The sequence below is a fragment of the Notothenia coriiceps genome, unplaced genomic scaffold, assembly GCF_000735185.1.
Source record: "Notothenia coriiceps isolate Sejong01 unplaced genomic scaffold, NC01 NC01_scaffold00005785, whole genome shotgun sequence".
In the NCBI taxonomy this organism is placed as follows: domain Eukaryota; kingdom Metazoa; phylum Chordata; class Actinopteri; order Perciformes; family Nototheniidae; genus Notothenia; species Notothenia coriiceps.
Window position 1 is genome coordinate 448,920 of NW_011338486.1, and position 2,576 is coordinate 451,495.

The following is a 2,576-nucleotide window of genomic DNA, read 5'->3' on the forward strand; positions in this document are numbered from 1 at the left end:
TTGACAGTTCACGAGCGTGCTCTTCCCCCCCCCCAGTTGTGTACAGACCGACGGGTAATAATGGATTTTGACGGAAATTTTACGATCCTGTCCGTCAAAATGACGGGCAGCGAAAAAGTCTAGCGCAACCTCCCTCTGTGTGCACCCCTGAATATAACGGTGCTTTTAGATGTAGCTTTATTTACTGTGATACTGCTACAGAGAAGATGCTTTAAATGAAACAGTGTTGAGTTGTTGGAATGATTAACAGAGCTCTTTTATCACAAAGCTGTATATTTACTTACATTTACTCTAAATTGCCAACAAGTTCAACAATATCAATTAAATGTGAGAATATAATCTGTTGTTGTAAAATAATCTTTTACACTTGTAAAGTTTCCCACAGAGTTTAATACAGTATATGGAGAAGTATAACAAATCACCTGCATTTATTTTACCCTAATGTCCTTGAATGACACACGCTTTTCCAGACAACATGATTATTTTAAAAGTATCCGTATGAGTCTGACCACACATTTGAAGCAGCAGTGCAAGATATAGATCGTTTTAATTAATACAAACATCATTTCAGGATCTGTCAGCGGGCGGGATATCTCAAAAACTTCAGAAGAGTTTTATTTGGACAGTGATCGCTGTTTAAGATTTCAGACCTTTGATGATTATCATTTTTTGCCTTAGCTTTAAAATTAACACGGAGACTTTAATCTGGATCTAAATACGTTCAAATCTCAAGAGGTTATACTTTTTTTTTTTTCCTGCAAGAGACTTTATAGTACGAGATGTATTTCACATCCACATCCTTAAGGTTTGCTGTTCTAACATATTTTTATTTCAATTTTAAAGCGTTTTTTACCTACCTTTCTTTCAGGTGTAGAAACATGACAAAACATCACAAGTGCCATACACACAATGTGATCACATGACCAACAAATGAATTGATGCCGTTTGGTCAGTCATAACAATATTGATCTAAATGTAATCTATTAAACAAAGTAGAAATGCGTAACTCCGACAAGAATGTATCCGATAGAGCACCATATGAACGACATATTTTCTTTTTGTGGGATTCAACAGACTCTCTATTCACTATTCAGAGTCAAGATATCAACTTAAAGTCCTAGAAAAATAATCGAGGTGTGGTTGTGCCACAGCCAGTCGGAGAAGTGTCTAGCGTTGGCGGAGGGTTGTGCTGCAGCGCCTTCTGCCTCCCTGTGGAGAAAACTCCTCCCCTGCTCAGAGAGAGATAGAGAGGGAGACACGCAGCAACAGATTGAGAAAAGAAGAGATGAAACAGTGAGAGCGAGATGAAGCTTCCTCCCACCGCCAGGCTGTCTCTCGTCCATCTGCTCTAACGCTAACACTCCCAAACTGCTGCAACTTCCCCCAAACTGACAAATACAAAGCCAAAAGCTCAACATCGCTGCAGGCATTTACACACACTTCTGACAAACTGAAGACGCATTGAAACATGAGAACTTGTTGGGATTTAATTTACAAAAACAGTGTTTCCGTATGGAGAGGATCTCTGCAGAAGTGGAGAGTTTACTTTGAGAGAGATGTTGTTGCCCTCCTATTTACAGGCCTGCTGCCACTGCACACAGAATATTGAATGTGTGTAATTTGCATTTGAGGGGGGAAAAAACCCTATTATTACTGTATCTACTTTATTAACAGCATTGTGTGTATGTCACCTAAAATGACCAATGTCAAGCGAAACATCGCCTGGTGCATTTACACACACCAGACGAAAACTAGATAAAAGTCCCATTAAATCATAACAAATAAGAACTTGTTGTTTGTAATTTACAAAAACAGTGTATAAGATCCCATCTGGAGGGACTCTTAGACAGCAAGAAATATATGTTGTTACCCTCCTTTTACGGGCCTGCAGCCAAAAGACTCACACAGAATGTTGAGTGTGTGTAATTTGCTTTTAAGCTTTGACAAAAACTATTATTACTGTGTATACTTAATTGAGAGCGTTGTGTGAATCTCACCTAAAATGAGAAATGTAAAGCTACAAACACATTTCTGACAACTAGATAAAAGTCACATTGAAACATGAGAAATAACAACTTGTGTTGGATTTTAATTCACAGAAAACAGTGTTGCCATCTGGAGAGGATCTCTGCACAGTTAGAGTTTCTAAAGGAATATGTTGTTGCCCTCCTTTTTACAGAACCACATCATTATTTCAGTATATACTTTATTAGCAGCAACGGGTGGATGTCGCCTAAAATGACCAATGTATAGCCAAAAGCTCCAGATCACTGGAGACTTACAGACCCTTCTGACAAAACACTGCTATGAGTATATTCAAGTCCCGTTGAAACATGACAATTAATAACTTATTGGTTGTTTTTTTCTTTTATTAGCTATGAAAAAAACTTGCTGTATATACTTCAATACAAGGTGTGTGTGTGTGTGTGTGTGTGTGTGTGTGTGTGTGTGTGTGTGTGTGTGTGTGTGTGTGTGTGTGTGTGTGTGTGTGTGTGTGTGTGTGTGTGGTGCCTATAGGGTTGTGTGTGTCTGTGTGGTGCCTATAGGGTTGTCTGTGTGGTTGCCTATAGGGTTGT